Raw genomic sequence first — 22,173 nt, forward strand, 5'->3', positions numbered from 1 at the left:
TAAGATGTTTAGGGGAAGCTTGTACTGTCCCAACATAAAGGAATAAAGATTGCACAGTGGGACAGTGTGAGATTGAGATTGCTGATTTTGTGCTTGGTCACTCTGGTCTGATGAGTCACTGTAAAGGCGGGCCGTATTTCTGTGTGTTTGCTGATGCAGCTGTGGGTCAGTGCTTTATCTTCATCTTTTCTTCACCCATCTCCTCTTCATGAGTCACCTGCTGATGTCATCAGGTGCAACGGCCCATCAGAGTTGGCCTTGATTACACTAATGTTTTCACGGTCCTTTGGATTTGGCCAAAGTAAGCAGAGAATTCAAGCCCCCCGCCCCTTGTGGTGCAGTCAAATGAGTCTAAGCTTTCTGCATCTTTTCACAAAACTCAGAAGAACCTGCAGATTCTGGGGACATTGTTGGTGTCCTCGTGAAGGGAAGCGCAGCTTTGAAGTAAAGCACATTTTTAATGGGTCGATATCTTCTTGCTATATGAAAAGGCTACAATATTTCTCATCATTGGAAAAAAAAAATATTGTTTTCTGTATGTTTCGCTATGTTTCCCTTAGGCAGAATAAAAATAATCCTGAATCGCTTTGAACCAGTGGTTTCGCTAGGGTTCATTTCAGGGTCATGAGCTATTGTTAGCTGTCATTAATTTATCTCTCATTATATGCATTTTTCTCAAGTGTTTATAGATATTATTTATGTTAAGAAATAATCTGAATATTCCATCCATCCATCCATTTTCTTTCACATTTCCGTTACCGGGTCAGCTGCCCAAATCACACTGCACCAGCCCCTATGGCTCCTCCTGCAGGTGGTGGGTCCACAGAAGGACGGCCTCATGGTTCTAACAGGGCTTGTTGGTCTCTCATAAGGGGCTTCTGAACCACTCTTTGTCTGACCCGTCACCTAGGACCTGTTAGCCATGGGAGACCCTACCAGGGGCATGAAGCCCCTGACAACAGAGCCCCAGGATCATTCAGGTGCTCAAACCCCTCCACCACGTCAAGCTGGCGGTTCCAGGAAGGGGATGATCTGAATAAAATAAGTTAGACTTAACATGATTTCTGCTAAATAGAATCACAGAATTGAACAGAAATGTGCTGAAACTCGTGCGTAAAGGTCTCAAAGGAGGACAACTTTTTCAGAGCATCATCTTCTCGTCAACATTAAGGCTCATATTTGCATTTCCTAAGTTTTAACAAAATGAAGTGTATTCTAAAATACACCCCGGAGTTTGCCGAAAAGATTGTAGAGAATGTACAGTCGACATATGTCTTCCTGTTCTGCAACGCACTGCTTATAAGACATATTTACAAGTCTGTATTAGAGAAAACTATTCTCGTGTCTTCAAGGTCGATGTTATTATATTCAGCCGTTTTACTAACTTACTTTTAAACTTACTGTTTAAACTAAACCACAGATTGTTTGTAACCATTTCTAGCACTGAAATTCCATCAAAACATGATATAAATGTGTAGTGTCTGTTGAACAATGTGTGGGAAGCGTCCAGAACGCAGCTCTAACAGGATGATGATCTTCCCTGCAGTCTACAGTTGCAGCCATGAGCGTGAAACACTGTGTCGGTCAGTGCCAGGAGGGCAGTGTGGCGACGGCAGAGGACAATGGCTGACTCCATGTTGGTTTAGCGGTGAGCAGAGATGGCAGCCGTCTGTTTTCGTTGGAGATTTGGTGGCTGGCTCTGGGGAAGACCTCAGACCTCTATTTTAGTGTTCACAGGCCATACACGCTGCAGCTCAAACAGTCTCACCCACGACCGGCTGCAGTTTACAGATTCTGAAACTTTTGCAACCACATATTAATTATGGAGATAGGTGTAAATTTATGTTTTTTATATATTAGTTACAAACATTTGTTCAAAGGGGATTTTGGATATTTTGTTAGATTTTTCAATAAGCTTGTTATCAGTGGGAAAACGTGTTAAAAAAGTAAAACAGTTTTCCGTGTTTTTTGGGCTCCAGAGCTCAATAAATCAGATGTAAAGTAAAGTCTGACACTGGAACGTTTGGAGTCTGTTAGAGGCTGACGTTTTTCCGTAGGAAAGGTGACAAACATGACATTTCTGCACAAATGGATTTGATGTGTTGGTGCTTTACTGGGTTTATGAGAAGACTCAATCATAACATTTGTCCACCAGAGGTCAGTGTTGAAACAGAATGAAGCAGCTCCGAAGCTCCGACTCTTTACGAGACTTTTTGCCGATCACTTTACAGTACAGGTCAGAAATCAGACATGGGCCCTTGTTTCTGTTCAGGCCTCTGACCTTTGCCCTGTTGTAGAATCCGTGTGTGACTGTGTTTGTTTTGGAGACTCTACCAGAACATCCACTGCTCTGCTATAGTCCATGGGCTGTTGTGTTTCTGTCTGCTTTGGAAAGAGTGAGAAGACACAATACAGTTCACACGCTGTCACATGTTTACCCACACACAAAGGCACAGTACAGTTTATTCAAACACATCAACACAAATGGCAGGACATAAGCAAAAGGTGAGACGCGGCAATTTTCTACTTTGACATCGAGTTAAAGCAAATAATAGACCAAACTCAATATCTGTTTATAATGGCTCCATGCAATATTTAGATGTTGTTGCCAGAAATATAGGCATTTTGTCTATTTTTACTAAGTGAAATTCCTTATTTTTATGTGGTAAATGCTCTCAGAATAGCTGGAGGAGGTATGGGCATCTCTGCTGCCTCCGCGACCCGGCCCCAGATAAACCGGAAGAAAGTGGATGGATGGAAATACTTTATCGCACTATTCCTCTCAAAGAGCTTTACGCATATGAATATGAATGTGCAAAAACATAAACTGAAAGAAAACTTTTTCATCATACATTTGTGTCAGTATCTGTGGTTTCAAATAGTCTAATTTTTCATTTTTTCCCCATCAATCATGTCTCGCCTTTAAAGTGATTGTCTGGAAGTTTTATATAATGTGTAAAATCGACCACCTGGTCTTGCATTTTGATATAAAGTAAGTAAAAAGCATATGTACCGTATTTTCCGGACTATAAGTCGCTCTGGAGTATAAGACACACTAGCCAAATAGGCGTACAGTATGCTAGCGTAACGCGTTGATGGTTAGCTACATGAAGCATAAACAAAGAACTAGGTGTAACTGCACCGTTGACAAACCTCTTCCAACAGCCTGTTTTTCCAGCTCTCATTTGTGAACTCGTTCCTCTCGCTGTGGCCATTTAGCTTTTAGCTTGTGATTAGCTTTGTTTTGTTTTCTTTATTGTGGGTAAGAGTAACCTCCGCTTTCTGCTGGTCGATTAGCCTGCAGTGCCCTCCAGTGGCATGTGAAATTATATATTTGAATAAAAAAAAAGAAAAAAAGAAAAAACACATATTAGTCACACCGGAGTATAAGACGCACATCCTGACAAACTGGAAAATCTGGAAAATACAGTATATGACGACCAATATCTGGTCATCCTCTTGCATTGACCAATGAGACGAGCTTTTCTTTTCTTGCTCTCCTCATTTTGCAAACTAAGAAGGGCTTTTTGGTTAAAGAGGGGAGGAGTTTCTCTCCTCACTTTGCAAACTTACAGACTATCACAGATCAGGCACATTTGACTTGACCAGATTGTAACATAACGTGAACTCCTGCGCTAAAGTCTCTCCACTAGACTAATAGATGTGTGTAGCGCAATAGATTGATCTGGCCCCACTGCATTTTCAAAGTCCATAAACCAGACCCAATTTGTTCGCAAGCCACAATTACGCTCGATATGTCGGCGAACTTGGCGACTTACAACAATGAGAAAACATGCAAAGATCCTTGTTCTTGTGTGAGTTTGTTGCGTGGATGGGGGTTGTGTGGGGCTAATGCTTTCCAGTCCACAGCGGTTTCAGTTTTCCTCTGCTCGCTCCGGACACAGAGAAAGAGGGAGAGAGAGGGGGCAGTGGGTGAGGGTATGAGGAATTCTGATTCACCAGAGGGTCTCGGCACTGGGCCACGCGGGCAGTCTGTAAACATTTTTTCATTCAAGACGTTTGCTTGTAGAAAACATGCTCTTCCAGTCCTTTGCAGAAGATGGTCGGCCTTATCTCATCGGACGAGGCACCTCCCAGATAGAAACTGAAATATTGCGCTGGAAAATTGCAGACCGCCAAGATATATAAGTCGCTGCTGCTGTTGAGCTGGTTCTTGGGTTCCGTTCTTGGTAGATCTGCGTAAAGTTTCATGAAAAATGATCCGGCTCATTTGCCAATCGAGATCCGGGGCCTCATTTCCTAGTTATCCAGAGTGTTGTTGACTTCTATATATGTATATTTTTTTTCTTTTAATTCATGCAGTCCTTATATTTGATGAGTTTAGTGGTGCTAGGCTGGTGCTAGGCTAGTGCTAGGCTAGTGTACGTCTATGGTAACTAGTAGCCTGCATTAAAAACAGTCTGACCCGAGCATAGTGCACCTGAGGCAAATCACTTATAACACCAGACGATCCATATAAATGTCTGTGTCGACTGAATTATGTTTTTAAAGAACTTATATTTGAGCAGCATCAGCTTCCTGGTTGTAAGCTACGCAGCGGCGGAGTGGTCTGCTCGGTTACCGGATCTACAGTAGTTTGTTTACCTGCGGCCGCATTACTACACGTGGAATTCACTAAGGAGCTTTCTACAAATCAGATATGGCAACGTTTGGAGGACGACCCAATGATTTTGAAGAGGTTTTTAATGCAGTCTACTAGTTACCATAGACATGCACTAGCCTAGCACTAGCCTAGCAACACTAAACTCTTCAAATATGAGGACTGCGTGAATTCAAAAAAATATATATACTAGGAAATGAGACCCTATGTCAAAAATCCTGAAATATTGCTTTAAGGAGCCGTTCAGTCACATCCTTAAAAGGTGGTGAAGAGCAAATTGAACAAAAATTTAAGCTGAGACTCGAACCCAGGATGCTGAGGTTGGATTAGATTTTGTATTATTAGATGTCACTGGGCTCCCATCTGCACCAGTTTACTGTGTTCTTAACCCTGCATCTCCCCGCCTCTCGTTTTGATCTTCAGCACTTCTGCACCAATCATGGATACAGAACATACACTATTCAAGTTTCATCCTTAATGTACAGTCTTGTTTGGACTGCAGTCATGTGTTTGTCAGCCGTGCAAATACAGGAAATTCTGTGCAGGAAAGGATCTGTGTTGGCAAACTATTCCAATGACCTATAGCCTTTTCTTATGTGGTGCTAATCACCGATCGATAAAATAGGCATCTTTACCAAACCCATTCCGCTAATCCAGTAGAAACTCATGTATTCTTACAAAAACGGTCTTGTATTGTTACAAACACAGAGACAGGTATCTGCTGCTACAGCATAAGTAAGTTCAGCGAGTGATTAGATGGCAATGAAACACTGAAGCACTCAATGTAACAGTTGAGCTTCAGCAATGCTGCTGGGATTTTGTAGAAAGCAGTGAATTTAGCCACAAATGCTGATTTTGGCTCCTCCTGTTTTATCCAGAACCCATATTTGATATTTGAGGAAATCCAAGCATCCGTGGGAAAATGAAATAATGGTGCATGAACCAAATAGTATTGTTGCCTACATCAAGAAACTGCTTTACTCTTTCTAAAACCGATTAAACGTGTTACATATTGCCTAGAAATTGAAAGAGCAATAAATTGCAAATATAGAATTTTGAAAAACTCTTAATTCTCCCGTGTCCCCTCCGCCGAACCAGTAAACCAAAGGGAAACACTGCATACGACACAGAACCAGACCTTGGACTAGACAGAATCGTTTTTTTCTCCCGAACCGAGCTCCGCATAGAATAAAGCTGTTTTCGTGCTTAATGTGACAATTACCAGAATCTGCCCATCCCAAAGATTTCTGTCCCATCAAAGAGAGTCAATGCTTACCTCCCTACACCCGTTAAGTAATTAAGTCTTTAAAATGGCCAACTCAGCCTGGACCTTTTCCATCTCTGTCTATTCTTTTGCTCCTCTACCGCTCCGAATTGACTCTCTCTCCCCTGTTGAGCCGCTCTACGGACACGGGACAGCCCACTCCCCCCTCCCTCTGCCTCTCTCTCTCTCCTCTCTCTCTCCCCCATCTCACCGCCTCATTCTCGCTCGCCCTGCGCTGCTGCCTGTCACATTCCAGTTGTCTAACGCTGCTTTTAACTTTCCCCTCCTGCCTCCGAAACGGAATGAAACGAGCAGAAGTCTCCAGACAAAGTTACCGCAGCACGTCTTGGATGCACGCCTGAGGAGTTCTCAAAGGAGCTTTAGCGTTTTTTTTTTTTTAGAGGGACTTGTTTTGGGCCGATCGTTCACGTGAGTGTTTGGAGCGAGGTGAAGGGGGAGTGTGTGCGGCTGAACGGAGCTACACGCTTCGAGGAGGAGCGGAGGTTCAGAGGATTCCCCCGTACAGCGATGTGTTTGTAAGTAGGATCATGTCTTCTGACATTTTCATTCAGGCTTGTTTCATCGAGGGCGAGGGGCTAAGGACTAAGACAGGACTGAAGTGGGACTAGACCAGGACTAAAGTAAGTTAGGACAATGCCAGGAATCATACGGGACTAAAGTGTGATCAAACCAGGTTGGAATGAACCTGGAGGAAAACTAGACTAAAGCAGGACTGTTTCAGAACTAAAGTGATCCAAACCAGAAGTTAACATTTTTGTCTGACACAGATACTGGTGTTTAGATTTCAGGTAAAGCACCAGCAAGTTTATTTTTTGGTTTGACCTTTATTGATCCAGGAATGTCCCCACTCTGAGATTTAGAATCTTTCATCTTTCACATGCAAGCTCCACACAGAAAAACCCTGTCCGTCCGGAGGTCGAGCCCTGAAGCTTTTGAGTTTAGTTTACATAACACATAATACAGCGTGGTCGCAATCAGATGGTACCCGCAAGGGTATCATCCAATAGCTATATACCCCATTGGTACTGTAAATGTAGAGGAGATAACGTTATTACACTATTAATCTGGTTGCCATCAGATTGCGAGGGTATCATCTGATGGGAGCCCATCCATTCTTTGATGGTTTTATAGGAAAAGACTGATTGAGAGAAGGCCGATTGCAGTCACCCCTGGATACAGACCTTCACGCTCTGCTTGTTGTGAAATTGTTAGATAGTAATAAGAATAACACTAAAGGCTGATGGAATATCTTAAATTGTTTAATTAGAAACAAACCAAGAATGATCAACTATCCACAGTACTTCAAAGATGAGGATAAAACTTTCAATAATATGAATGAAGGAGTCCATACATTTAATAAATTCTTTGTAGATGTCGGCCGGAATCTTGTTTCAAAGATTGCAAATGTTGAGAACTATAATTGTGAGTTCATAGACACAAATCCAATGTCCTTGCTCCTCAAACCTGTTGAGGAAAAGGAGATACTGGACAGTGTTAGAGGGTGTAAGAACAAAACCTCTACAGATTAGACATAGATATGAAGACCTTAAAAAGTGTTATTGAAAGTATTTCTAAGCAGTCAGACTGTAAAACGTCCAGTAGTGAAGCTCACAGAGTGGACTTAGCTTGTTATGCAAAATTAGCCATGTGCTTTGGGGCTTAGCCTCTTTTTACAGGCTGCTTTATTGTTTTTTTTTTATCAACATCCTGTGATATTGGACTGGTACTCGATCACGGCGACTACTCTTTGCCCAAGTTGTATGGGCAAAGAGTACAATTTTTTTTAGGGAAAATGGTATCGCAACAAGGACAAACCAGAACAAAATGGAGAGTAAACCTGAATTTTGAAGCGAAAGAAATCCAAGACTAAAGTAGGACTCAACTGGGACTGTGCCATGACTAAAGCGGGACTAAACCTGTACAGAATACTCACATGATCATTTTGAAACTCAAAAGTCCAAGATAATAACAGGACTAAGCGAGGTGTAATCCCAGACTGAACCAGGCCTATAAACAAGGACTTCTCCAGGGCTCAGTCCTGTTTGCTGGATGTTGCTAAACCAAGCTGAGCTGAATGATTGAAATGATTGACCTGAAAGGATTTTGTTCCGACTTTCTTATTTGCTTTCAATGCCTCACTTGTGCTGCCGAGGTGATGTCATTCTGTGTTTGGCTTTTCACAAACGTGACTGGGTTCAAAAACACGCTGCGTGTACTACTACAGTACCTACACTGTAGTTTTCCCAAATTAGTCAACAAGCCTTCATATTTTTAGGTCTGTCTAAAGACTAAAATAGGACAGAGAGTCAAGTAAAGAGAAAAACAGCACATGTTGTTATTTTTAGCTATGTGAGAACTTTACAAAGAATCTGTTGCTTGTATTTGATGCTGTTATGTTTTTAAAGATGAACGTGTGTGGAATAATGTATCTGTTTTCAGAATTTTGCGTTAGTTTCAGAGATTTTTCCAGGTGAATCACATAGACATTTGACTGTATATCAGGGTAAACTTGTGTCTGTATTTTGTTTAGTCTTTTTTTTTTTTTAACTACAGAGACATTGACAGGTTAGCTTCTTAATGTTCTTTGAAAATCGCCAGAGCATGACTGAAAACAAGAGCACAGTGCCTGCAGTCGCTTTGCTTTCACTATAAATACTCATGTTCCTCATGATCAGCTGATGATGACTGCCTCTTCTGCCTTTTCTAGTTTGTACATTACACATATAATATGAATTATATCGACTGGTGACAATGCACTGAACTGTGAACTGTAAGGAGAAAGAGTCAAAGAGTCACTAATCCAGCCCAATTCAGTTTTATTATTCAGCTATTTTCTCCTGTCTTCACTCATCGATCGTGAATTCTCATAGATTTAAACTATGTTTGAACTAAACAATGAGGTAAACGTTTGTTTAGAAAAGCATTGGCCAATGTCATGAGCACATGTGCTGTCATGGCAGAGTGGCTTATTGCAAGAAGGCTCTTCGATCTCTGGGCCATGAGGACCGTTGTGTATGTAGTAGGATATCTTCTCTGTGTCTGGGTGGGCTTTCCTTCAGGCGCTCCGTTTTCGCCCATCAACCCAAATCATACAGGTTAATCCTCCAGCAATCCTCCATCCTCCTCATGAACCTAGATCAGATCAGAGCCGAGCTAAATACATCCCAGAGACCAAATGCGGCCCATTTTGCTCAAGATCTGGAGATGGGTCCTCAGACACTGCTCCTGGTTGCTCCAGTGACATTGATGAATGAGTGGATGCCTCACCGAGTCCATTTCAAGTCAAGTTATCGGTTCACGACTCCTGCAGCCTGAACCTCGAGTGGAATCACTGCCACTCAGAAACCCCAGGACCCCAGTCCCAAGTACTAAGTCCTATGTTCCATTCCAGTCACAGGTATATGGAGGATTGTGCCACCCACATAGTGATGTGATTGCAATGCATTGAACAGATGATTAGTTTACCACTGCCCTGTAAAAAACACTTTCATATAGAGACCTTTGTAGAACACCCCCACAGTAGGCACACTTCTCCCTAACACCCACAACGCTGCAGTCACACTCCAAACGGCAAACATTTGGGCTTGTCCAACCTTGTTTTGAGTCACACCTCCCTCTCCCCGTCAGCTTCTGGTCTTTAAATTCATCCCCAGTATAGGTTCTTTGCAGCCCGTTTCTCAGCGCCTACGCTCTCCTCCCCAAACCACAAGGGAGTCTTTGTGAGTAATTTATGAATTAGTGTGTGGTTTTGGGGAGAGAGAGCGGCCGATCGTACAGGCCCAAGCAGGAGCAGCCCCCTGCTTTGGGATTGGCTCAGGGTGATGTCATGCTGAAAATGGTTATTATGATTACAAATTACCCCCTTGGATTTCCGGAGAGGTGCCTAGCGTTGAAAGTGATGAGGTGATATGAAAGAAAAGTAGTGATCCGATCTTTTGAACGGCTCTTTGAAATGAACATATTAAAGAGTCGACTCCTCTTAAAGAGCCAAATGTCCAATGTCTAAAAGAAGAGAGGTAATGTTTGCTCAGTCCAGTTATCAAGACAAGACTCACTGGTCAAACAGATTGTACAGCTGATAGTCTAGTGGTTAAGATCCGCAGTGTTGTGGGTCCTGGTTCTGCCCGTTTACCTTGTCCTGTCAAATAAAACCTACAGGCCAAAAAATACTAATAGTACATGTTCCAAAACACTTTACTGACACTGTATATGCCATTTGTATCTCTTGTTCATCATAATCGTTTATTTTGTATCTTGAATCACTATATCTTCTTTCTAGGACAATTGGAGGACTAGCAATCATAAATTATTGTTATTAGTCGTTTTGATTATTTTAATCACGAGAACTGTAAGAAGAGAGAAGATTAAAAGGCCTCGCATGAGTGATTTGCGATTTCACAGTTTAACACGGTTGATTTTTACTGACTGCGCCACCGTTAGCATCAGCCACCATTAGCTTACCCTCATACTTTCTCTTTCAGCTGATCCTTTTCTTTCTCTTTTGGCCTGGAACTTCTGAACAACTTTGTGAAGTCTGTCTAAAAGGCGGTGTTTGTCCCATACTCTGCTTTCTGTTTTCCGTATGTTAACGAATCCTTGTGTAGTCCAAGTGTGTAGTTCCCGTCATTGTGCGTCAACACCATCAGATGGGAGTCCGTTACGAGAATTGGCCAAAATAGACGGACAACGGCCAATGACAAGGACTGACAACAAATCAAGAGAATGAGGAGAAAAGAGGCCATGGTTTGTTGGCAACTTGATCAAATCACCTTTTGTGAGTCGTTATTTCTGCTTGACCAGTCGAGCTGTGCAGTAGCTTGCGCCATTCTTTAGTTCATGTTCCAATATGAAATTCTCAATATGCTTCTCTAAAACGTGTGTCTCCTCTGCCCCAGATCTGTTCTTTGTTGTAAGCTTTGCTCTCGCTTCCTTTCCAGACACTTTTCATTTGATTTTGATCCTTTTCGTTTCTTCGCCAAACCCTCCGTGCATTCCCCAGTGCCTTACTAAAAGAGTATTATGAATGACTCCCCGCGCACTAAACTCCATGTTATCTTGTGATTGGGGGTAATAGCCAGAGCAGATGTAGACACTTTCAGGGCCATGCACCATGCAGCTGTTCTCGGGGTCCCTCCCAGGCGTTCCCTGTAATATACTCGATTCCGCCTCGCATTATCTGACCAGCTTCCACCATCGGCCACACTTTTCCAACAGTTCTCCCAAGACAGCCAGTTTATTTTTGTGATTTCATGTTTTTCACCATGTTATAATGTTGCTCCCTCGTCAAAAACAAACCTGGAGTGATATTTTGCTCTTCATTTCAGTTGTTTCTTCTTGTACTCCACATTTTGAAAGCCCATTATCCATCACTGTCACTGGATCCATTCTGAACAGTTCCGCACTCAAACTGTGTTTATTATGAGGCCATATGGCTCGTATAAGGAGTTCAATATTGATTGAATTCTCACTGCTGCCTGCAGAGGGCGCTCCAACTGTACAATGGGATAAAGACCATTGTACAGAAAAATTAAATATCAATGCTGAACCTCAGCAAATGCAGGTTTATACGCCATAATTAAGCATGAATTAACATGGATTTTTAGGATATAGTGAGGTGATGGCAGGGAAAAGTGGAAAGTAGCGGGACTGACCAATATATCATAAAACGATGACTAGTGTCTATATCTGAAAGTGGAATAGAAAAAACATTAGTTTTTACATTTGAAAATGTACTACGTTGGAACCTTGCCACAGTTCCCATGTGTTTTTGTTTTAGGCTTTGTTAACATAAACAGTGTTTTATTAACAATCATTTGACGATGATTTAATGAAGTCCAACTGAAAAACAATTACTGAGAGCTCTTGTCAAGCCAATACTGTCTGTCGAAGGATGGCATCACCGAACAGTCAAAGCAAATCTCCCCTGGTAATCGCTCCAGATATCCCCTACTCTGACTCCCCTTCACATGCTGTTCTTTCTGGGTGTCTCCTCTCCCATCACTCTGACAGAACGTATCACTAAGTCCCTGGATTTGGAGAAGCTTTAGGAGGTCAGAGAGTTCAGCGCGGCCCAAATCCAACAACGTTCTCTTAATGTCTTCAGTATGTCCATACGTTGATTTTATGACACATTCGGCGGTGTTTTCCCATATCTGAAATGCTTGAGCCTGTCGAGGAGTGGAAGCTCCTCAGCCTGGATTTATTACACAATCAACATGTAATTAACAGCCCAAAAATATAACGACATTAACTTGACGTCGCTATGGATTAGGACAAAGAGAAAAGAGTCATTTACTGTCTTGGGAAACACTGGTTCAGACAGGCTGGATTCTGACTTTAACGTCATATGTGTGCTGCCCTTTAGCTCAGACAGACCGGAGGATTCATTTACTCTGGGAAGTGTTCAGGTGAAGGACTGGGCCCCGGAGGGTGTGTGTGCCGGACGTTTGGCCTTAAATGAACTGGACTAGAGCTTTTATCCTTTTATCCAGCTCCGGAGCTGGAGCTGTGTTTAGTTTCATTTATGTACAGTATGGTTTGGCTGTTTCCTTCTGAACAAGGAAATAGACGGAATTTCCACTTTTTGGTCACACTTTCATCACTTGCTTCAACTTGCATTTTTTTGGCCGTTTACTTTAATTGTTTAATTGTTGCTTTTCGGGCACGTCCCGCCGGACTGGAGAAAATGTGCTCGGTTCAGGCGGGGGTTAAGACGTTAAAACCACAAAAAAATCACAAATTTGGCTGATCATACTTAAATCAATAAAAGGGTTTCTTATGAGTGAACAAAGTAATTCAGAATCAAATATGTCGTATTTACATTATATAATTTAGCTTTTCAAACTCCCAAGTGAGAACTTTTCCTCTCCCAATCAAATCATATTAATGAAAATGTATTAATTTTCATTAATAAATGTGATGATAAAGTTGTTCAAATGAACACTTAGGTGCTCCAGAACTGAAGGTGTGTTGCTTGTGGGACGGCTCTCCGGTGTAACACACACCTGTTAAGTGTGGTATCGATGCAGACTCGCTGTGATTCATACAGAATTTTGCGTTACTGTTTGATAAATGAGGCCCCAGATCTTTTCATTTTTCCACAAACTCTGTGGATAGGAGCGACGACAGTGAAGAGCGGAGAGGGACTAAAGGGGCACAGATTTGATCAAATAGTAACATTGTGTGACAACTTGTAGCTGATCCATTTTTTAGATGACTGGGGGACACAATAATCGGTGACGGTGACGAGTTAAGTCACCGACTCGAATCGTGTAATGTGGACGGCAGAGAAACGCAACTAAACCCCAGTCGCAGTAAATGTTTGAATGTTAAAGCCGTTTTTGGACAAACAGGAGATGTGTGGGCTTCCCTATGATAACAACAAAAGCCCCACGTGGACCACCGCAAAGAGCACAAAACCACTTTTTCTGGACAGATTTTGACTGCAAACAAACTCTAGAATCAGCTACTCGTCTGCCTGGTCAGCCATACTCCCTTATTTCTCTTTATATTTGAATTACATTGGAAAGAATGTGTCTCTTAACTGATCTCGAGTCAGTTTACTTCAAAGAGCGATATAAAGCAGGAGGACATAGAGCTTGTGCAGTCTGGCCCTCCTGGTTAAACCAACTTTGTACAATACTGAATTGGCCCAGATCTCAACTAGGACAGGACTAGGTCTAAAACAGGGTTATTCCCAGACTTAACCAGTAATATATGATGGAAATGTGCATAAATAGGCTTTTTGGTTGACAAAGTTTTCTCAAATTGGATCTCAACAAATCTTTAGGGACCTTTAGACAACCTGTAAAAGTCAACCGTTGGATACACGAATGACCTACGGAGAAGAGTCACCAAATGACACACATTAACAGTCTGTTCTTTCTTCCTTGGCAATAAAACCACTTTCTATTTGAAACATAAGCCCTGTTTGTTTGGTTTGTCCCACATCAGTGATCTGCCAACACTGAGCATCTTTGATTCTTAAACCAGAGGCACTCTTAATAAAACAAAACGAACAAACTCACATCTGGGACCCACTCTTTACTGCCGGATTCTCAAAGGCAGGCTCCGCGACGATCCGGAGTGTCAGCTAATTTCGATCACGTCAAATTCGTCTTATAAAACTGCTACGTCAAAGCGACCGACGGCCCGTGTTTACGACGAGGCTCCAGATGTGGCTCGACTCTTTTCATTAAATGTGCAGCCTGTAATCGTGACGCGGCTTTTGTCGAGGGTTTCTGTGGAGAAAATAAGTCGTGTTTGAACTAAACCAAGGGGAACGCGTCGTGCACACGTGGTCCGGCGTTTTGGCTGTCTGTGCGTCTCCACTTTTGCAAGCTCGTAAAAAAGTAGTTACGATTATTGCCCCGCTCATAAACTCAGCAGTAAACAATCTAATGTGCAAATAGAGACTTAATGACTACACTACAAATCTATCCCGGATGAAGAAGCGTCGCGCCCAAGGACACGATACAGAGGCATTAGCAGACGACTGGGCGACATTCTCTGTCAATGTCCAGATCGATTTTTTTGTCCAGTGATCGGATTTATGACTCATTTATCAGTTTCTTTTCTAAAATGCCATCCAGAAAACTCATGCAGTCCTGATTTAAAGTTTAATTCACACTTTGTATGGTTGGATCGTAACAAGGTTCCAGGTATTGTTTTATTGAACACATTAAAACTGAAATAGGCTGTAGCTGATCAAAAGTTGAGGACACATGCCTAAATGTGCAAAAATGTGCATTGAGTGTCATTTTCTGTCAGGTATTCACAGTGTCATGACGTCCTGGTCGTTTTCAAAGTAGTCGGGTTGTTGTCATTTTGAATTCCTAAAACGATCTTGAGGGTTATGGAACACAGTCCAAAGTTCTGTCGCTGATGCCTCTGTTGGTTATTGGGCTGCAGTCGCTCCAGTAACGGCCTCATTTGGGTCGAGGATCCTCCAGCCAATCAGATCTTCCGGCTCAGTGTTGGGGACGTTTTTTGGGTCTTCCACTTTATTTTTTTGTTCCATAACCCTCAGGATCTTTGAAGAAATTTTAACTGACTTTGTTACAGAATCCTACCTCAGCAGTGATGGCCCACTGCGAGGGGCTCTACTTATGCAGCTCAACAACCCAATCATGATCAAAACCTTCATCAGGACGTCATGACAGTGTGAAAACCTGACACTGAATCCACATTATTACAAAGATTTGGCCTTTTAAAGGCATGTGTCCTAAACCTTTGATCAGCTGCAAAAACAGACCATTTCAGTTTAATTGTTGTTTTCAAATGTCTTTTGTTTCACTCCCTTTTCTTATTGTTGCAAATGAAAGTTCTACTTGGAACCTTATTAAGATCCAAACATGCAACAACATGTTGCCATTTTTCAACTAGTCTTTGGATCGGGACAGTATTGTTCAAGACCTAATCCGTGGGAGGAATTCCAGAGGACGGATTTTTTGTGTGGAAATAAAACTTGTGCCACAATTAATGAGAAGAAGCTACTCTACAAAACAGCTTTGCAAAGTGATGTTTGGGGTAAAAAGCAAAACCCTTATGTTGTTCAATGTTGGCAAAATATGTGTAAAAGTCCTCACGTCCAAAATATGTGCTGGGTCAATGTGGAACACATAATATCAAATTAAAGGCGAGCACGGCCAGCAGTGGTTTGTGTTGGTTGAGTGAGATGGAAGAATGATTGACAGCTTTTCGAATTGTTAATGTTCTCTTCGTCTGGAGCATATAGTATTTTAGGCCTCAGCAACTTTTAAAGACATCTCTGTTTGGTTATCTTTCCACACACGATTGACTGACCTCTTCTTGACTCCTGTATCTTTCCCGTGACAAACGGCGGCGAGCTGAACCGTCTGACCTCACTCAGCCGGGTCACCAGTCTTATCAGCTCTGAAGATATCACTGAGACACGAGGAGGCTGAGGGTCGTCAGGTTATCTGGACAGGTCAGTCTTCAGATGGAGGAAGTATAGGAACGGGCAAACTGTGAAGTGTTGGGAATGCCATCGGATTGTAGAAGCACATGCATCCTAAACTACAGGGTTAATGGGCTGCACTGAAGGATTTACTAATATTTTATGGACAACCAAGCATCGTTAAAGTACCAGTAATGGTACCGAGCCCTATCTACCCGTGCAACCATTCATTAGGAGTCATGAATGTGCACTGACACTGACACATCAGGCCGAGGGGAAAAAACAGGCCCTAGCACAGAACTTACATATCTTACATATCATTACACACATCACAGATCAGACACAGTGAAAGCTAAATATCCTGAAAATACAGTCAGTTTTCCAGGGTGTGGTTCCTCAAACCCGCTGTCAGGTAATACGATGTACAGTCGTGGAAGCTGGAGGAACTACGGCTTTGTTTTGGCCTACGAATTGGAGTTTTGGACTCTGGACTTTTGACGAGGACCCAAATCGGGCCCCCACCAAGCAAACCAGCCCGTACCCCTGCAGTCGGACATTACGCTTTTCTCGCTGTGACGCAGGCAAGAGCTTTTCTGTTTGTGCAACTTGGATAATTACACGGGCCAAACTTTTGAGTAAAGAAGCACTTCCTGGATTTTATGTTCCACTGTTAGCCAACATAAGCTCATTATTTCGACTTTTTGGAAAGATTTCCGACTAGTTACTGTGTGTTTGGTGTGTGATAATCTGCATGCCCTTTGGTCTGAAATGAAAATCCCCACCAACCGCATCCACATCCACCGTAACGAAAGCCCCCCCGCATGTGTCGCTCGCACATCGCACAGGACGTCCGATAAATTTGGACTCCATTGGGCCTCTGAATACTGTATGTCCCGAGTGACCTCCAGGCTCCGCTCCCAGCCTGGCTCCGGGACAGCAGAGACATATGCTGTGATCCAGAGCCAAGGAACATTCATGGAGCTTCCAATGCTCCACACAACCGACTGCCAGACTGCGCCATCTAAACTGGGCTCAGCCGGAGTTAGACGAGGAGTGGCTGCACATGTTTCCCACTGGAGCTGTGTCGGCTTGTATTTAAAGCCGCTATTCCCGATTTCTCCTGTTGTCAGGGGGACACCAACAAATCCCAGGACATCGGCACGTTCCTCTGGGTTCACCATCAGTTCCAATGTTTTACAGATGTCACACAACTGTCTTTTCTCTCCTCAAATTGGTCGATAATGGCTTGGTGACACAGTGGTTAGTGCGCTTGTCTTAAAGCATGAAGGTCCGCAGTTCAACAGTGGAGCTGCAGAGATAAGTGAGTTACTTCCAGGTCCAATGGAACACAAGCCCTATTCACTTTAATATTATTGCAGATTTGAACCTGTCTCAGAGCTATTACACAGTGCTCTTTTATCCTCTTGCCCCCCACCTGGACTGGAGAGCATTTTAGTCTCTTTTTTTGTCACCTTTTTGTTGCTTTTTTTGTCGTGGTTTCGCCAAAGCTTTGTCCGATTTTTATTCTTATGTTGTTTTATTGTTGCTTTTCTGGTTTTGCTGCTTCTTTGTCACATTTTTGTTGCGTTTTCAGCCTTGATTTTGTTGCTCTTTTGATGCTTTTTTGAACGAAGCTTTTAAATTTGGGTAAAGCCAAAATGTGCTTGGTTCAGGTGGGGGAGGTTAAACATGTTATTGCACAGAAATACACCTGATTTTCTCTAGTTTTACTTTTCACTCAGAAATGATCTTTTTCCCCTGATGGAAAAAATTGTGTAAAACCTTTTTTTATTTACTATTTAATTACTCCTGGGTTTGTCGCCTGCACACAGAATTTTCAATGGAGGACGGTAGGGGAAGTGAGGCCTCTAACAGCTGCTCTCTTTGATTGGCTCAATTCAATAAATCTCAATAATACGTCTTCAGTAGACACTGCGATCCTTAAGGTTAGGGTCAGGGCTACTTTAGCTAAGCCAGCCAATCAGAGGCCGTGTAGTCATTGCTTCCTCTGCCATCCTGCATAACAAAGCATAATTGTGGCGGGAGAGAAGCCACCGCTCAGATTCTGAATCTCAGTGTGAAAGTTTGATGGAAAGACATCACTTAACAGGTGGCTGCAGGACTATTAGCATGCAGAGGTTGTAGTGAAGGCAATTTTAGTGTTGAAATGATCTGAGCAATGACTCCTCATGAATATGCAGGATCACCCAAACACGCCTCCAGGTTTAAACAATATAATGACATGGTTACAAGCTGAGGTATCTTACACATATTCTGTGTTAGATATTGTAGCACTTTCTGTCCTGTACTTCCCAGTCTCGCCCGTAACACCAGCGCCCGTCCTGCCGCACGACTACATGTGCTCTCATGTGATCCCTGTGTGATAGCCTTCACATGTCCGCTGCAATGCACTGTGGGAGAAAACACTCTGATGCTGTTTTTCACACTCCGGGTTTCAGGGACAGGCTGAAGTTTTGGAAGTTTTGTCTTTGGAGAGATTTCAGCTGAACTTCTGGAATTTACCCAGCGACATACAGCCTTGTAAAGGGCATGGTGTGTTTTATTAATTTGTGCATCAGACCACCGGGCGGGTTGGGAGTCGGCTGTAGGTCTGCCTCTCCAGCCTGTCAGTCCTGTTGCATAACAAGGAGACTGTGTGGTTTCGGTAAACACCACTGCGCTGTTCCAGAGCCACACTCTGTGAGACTGCAGGTGAACAGGGAAACGTTTTAGATTAATGACATAACTATGAGGGAAACATACTGCAAGTTTTCTGTCATTTTATATTGCTAAGAAGCTTAAAATGTAATGTTGCTGATATTTCCAGCGACAAAAAATGAATAAAGGATCGAGCCAGGTTTGAATTTATGGGTTTATTTTGTTGACACATTAGTTACAGACTTTTGGATCTTCTTTAGTTCTAAAAGAAGCTTTTTGCCTGGTACTTTGAAATTCAAGACGATGAGCATGGCTACATTATGTTTCTGCCATGTTTCTTGATCTGACCCAAACGTCGGAGCGGTCTGTGTCAGTGTGTGCTGAGGGGAAGGTCAGCTGTAATGAACCCCTGGGTGGTCCGTCAGATGCTACACAGACCGTAGAGCTTTATTAACATGATTAACACTGGAGAAATGTTTTATATGTGATGATGTACTTACTTATTACACAATGAAAATCTAATTACATCTCATCTATTATTACATCATGTTGTGTAATTACAGAAAGCTGCTTTGTGGCTCTTTCATAACATAACAATGCCAACCGTTGCCATGATGGTAAATCTTGTAATTTAGACTTTTTACCACAAGTAGCAGCGACATGTCATACAAACAAGAGGCCTTATTTAACGTTATGAAATGTTGTCTAAAATAACTGTTTAAAGGGGGGGTATTATACAAAATTGACTTTTTCATATTTCATGTTCATGTTATTATGTCATTCCCTCATTAAAAACATGCCTGAAGTGTTGCCTTGGCACATTCACGTATTTTTGAGTAATCTGTAAAAACTCTGATGGCGGCCATTTTAGGGATAGGTTTGCCTGAGTCCTCCTAGGAACGCCCCCACCTCCTGGAGACGCCTCCGAGCTTTCGTCACCAGCCGAGTAACCAACCACTGCTCCTCAGCAGAACCCCCTCCCCACTGATGCCACAGACAGCGTGTGGAGGGGGCGTGTCGGAAAGGGTCAGAGGTTCTATTTCAAGACATTCGCTACAGCCATTTTGAGAGAGCAATTTTATACAAGGCAGTTATTCTAATTTACTGCATTTACAGACCAACAGAAGGTTGCATCATCATTGTAGTGGCTATAGACTGGTGCTATGTGATTGAAAAAAGCATAATACCCCCTCTTTAATAAAAGTGTGACTTTCTCAAGGTTTTGCAGAAAGGGGAAAAAATGGTTCATTTCACAATTAAGAAAAGTAACCAATAAACCTATGATAAAATACTCTTTTGTAAAATGAAAGTAGAGACTTAAGCCCTATTTGAAGACTGACTAATGACACTGAATTAGAGAAAACCTTTTATTCATTGGTAATGCGAGCGATGACTGACCATAAAGCCGCAGTTTCCTCACTCCATTAGTCTGTTCGCTCTGAGGCTCCTCCTCCGTCTAAACTTTGCACCAAAAGTATCCAAATTCAAACTGTTGAGATTTTAACGCTTCTCTGAGTGTGAGTCGGTCCAAGGATGGCTGAGAAACATCCTGTTAAAGTCTTCAATCAGAGAACCAGGCTGTTCTCTGATTGCACACGCCATAAAAAGAGATCGATAACACGCGGTGTTTCAGAACATGTCAACAATGTTGCCGTTGAAAATTGACTTGAAACAGAGATATTTATGCATATTCATTACGCAGGTTAAAAACTTCCCAAACTCCGACATGTTGATTCGTACGGGACTGGAATCCCCTGAGGACCTCTGAGTCTGCAGAATGACCCGATTCTGACCATTGTTTCAGAATAGTACAACATTTTCTTTTGATAGTTGAAAATGAGCAGAAATCCTGGGGCTGAAGGAGGGCCAGCCAAAGAGTGAACAAACCCCACTGGAGCGGTTACTTCCAAAGCATGTTCTGTCTCGTCTCTTCACGCGGCGACCTCCACATCGCCATGAAAGGTGTCGGGGGGGGGGGGGGGTCGCATCCCCGTGACCCCGGTGTCAGAGTGGACAGGCTCTGTGTTTCAGCCTGCTCTATATCAAAGTCAGCCAGACCTCCAGGACAGAGAGCAGCCTTTCACTAGCTCTGTAAAGTGAAGTGTAAAAAGATGTGGGGAGTAGATTTATGCCACAAGTGATGTGGAGTCTGGAGGTCATGGCACTGTTCTGTAGTCGGGGGTTCCTATAAAAAAGAACTGTCTTTAGTGTCATGAGCTCTCTGCAAATCCAGCATGTACTCTCCTCTTCTGTCATTCTGCTCACGTTAATTCTAATATATGCACTATATTTGCTGTAGGAAACTCTTTTTCCATCTCTATTCTCCATGTATTCTCTACATGGCCTTTACCATGTTCTTGAGAAATGATTGTAATGAAAGGTCTAATTTGTTCACTCTAATTCAAGTTAAATGCTAGGTTATAAACTATTTACCAGACTGGATTTGGCCCACAGCCATCATGTTTAGGGCTGGGCACTGTTACACTGTTTTCAATACCAGTACTTAAACTTCACTTTTTTTCGATACCAATACTAAATTATTTGTCATCTAGAACAGTGTTTCCCAACCAGAGGTACGGGGACCCCTGGGGGTACTCGAGGACCTAGCAGGGGGTACTTGAAACTATTTCAGATTGAAAAAAAGGGGAAATTGAACATAATTTTTATAGGAAAGCTATATTTTTCAGTAAAATGTGTTGTCTTCGGAGAATTGTAGTTTTATTTTGATTGCACCGTTGTCCTTTTTCTTACAAATACCATTTTTAAGTAATTACTTTCTAAATAAACTGCAACACCCCTGAGGTAGGGGTTACACCGACGACCATTGAAAGTCCCAAGGGGTACACTAGACAATAAAGGTTGGGAACTACTGATCTAGAACCAGAAATCAATGTGTGAAAAATAGGAAATCATTTTAGGGGAAAAAATGATTTTAAAAAAAAATCCGGGAAGAAAAATAGGAAATTAATAAGGAAAAATATGGAGGGAATCATTTATTTGAGCTGAAACATCCAAGTCACTTGCATTAATGCTGTCCTTTGACCAACAGCATCAGAACGGTATTCTATTTTATTTTATTATTGGTAACTGCTTTTGAAACTTTTATTTTTTCAATATCAGTAGTTCCGAAAAACCAATCGCGATACCACACTGGTATCGTTTAACTGTACCCAACTCTAGTCATGTTAGTGCCTTAAACAGGGAACAGTCACTGCTCTCACATTTCGGGCCAGAACAGTGCATTCATCAGCACAAACAATGTTAAAACTGACCTTTAAAATTTGCTTTGTTTTCATGTTTTTATTTTTATTGGAGCAGCAGCAACTGAGGAATTTGTCATGTGGATTAAGTATTCTGTTCTGATTCATTTTGTTGAGAATTGTTTGGAGAATAAATTAGCTCAATACCCAATGCTAGCTGATGCATGTAAACCAATGGACGCTGTGAGGCTAAGCTACGTCGCTAAGCTAGTGCTACAGTTTCTATCAAAGCGCCTGCTCCTTTTCGACCTGCTCCAGTAACCAGCTCCTACATTTCAACAATTTAGTTTGACTTTATTCAGGGTTTGAGTGAGCACTTTTAACTCTACTTTAAGTATTAGGTGCAGTCGCAGATCCTTATATTCTGCAGGCACACACGGGTCTGGGACATGTAGGCCTATGACAGCACTTTCTGATGAGTGAGTGGTGA

At 42.3% G+C, this 22,173-nt stretch overlaps 1 protein-coding gene across 2 annotated transcripts in view; it reads left to right on the top strand.

Annotated features, from left to right (window-relative positions):
* eva1aa (eva-1 homolog A, regulator of programmed cell death a) overlaps positions 1-22,173 on the top strand; it is a 125,059-nt gene that overhangs the window by 73,436 nt on the left and 29,450 nt on the right. Inside the window, exon 1 of one of the 2 annotated variants that reach the window (XM_079572765.1) lies at positions 6,122-6,421. The exons of the other annotated variant lie outside the window; for it this stretch is intronic. The gene's annotated coding sequence lies outside the window, so the exon portion shown is untranslated. Of the gene's footprint in view, positions 1-6,121; positions 6,422-22,173 lie in introns of those variants that run through there. 2 annotated transcript variants of the gene reach the window in all.

Source organism: Gobius niger (genome assembly GCF_951799975.1).
Source record: "Gobius niger genome assembly, chromosome: 15".
Lineage (NCBI taxonomy): Eukaryota > Metazoa > Chordata > Actinopteri > Gobiiformes > Gobiidae > Gobius > Gobius niger.